A 216-nucleotide genomic window follows, 5' to 3' on the forward strand; every position below is an offset into this window, starting at 1 on the left:
GGCGGGATCAGCTGGAATGCCACGCTTCCCAATGAAGCACCCAAAAAAGGGAATCTCTTCTGCGCCAAAGATGCACCTGTCTGCATTGGCGTACAGTTTGTTCATGCGCATGCACTCGAGCACCGTTCTTAAATGGACGATGTGGTTCTCCTCATCAATCCTCCCGTGCTCCGCACGACTGTGAACGAAAATTTCGTCAAAGTATGTCTGTGCATA

This window comes from Plasmopara halstedii (genome assembly GCF_900000015.1).
Source record: "Plasmopara halstedii genome assembly, contig: Scaffold_1651, whole genome shotgun sequence".
In the NCBI taxonomy this organism is placed as follows: Eukaryota; Oomycota; class Peronosporomycetes; order Peronosporales; family Peronosporaceae; genus Plasmopara; species Plasmopara halstedii.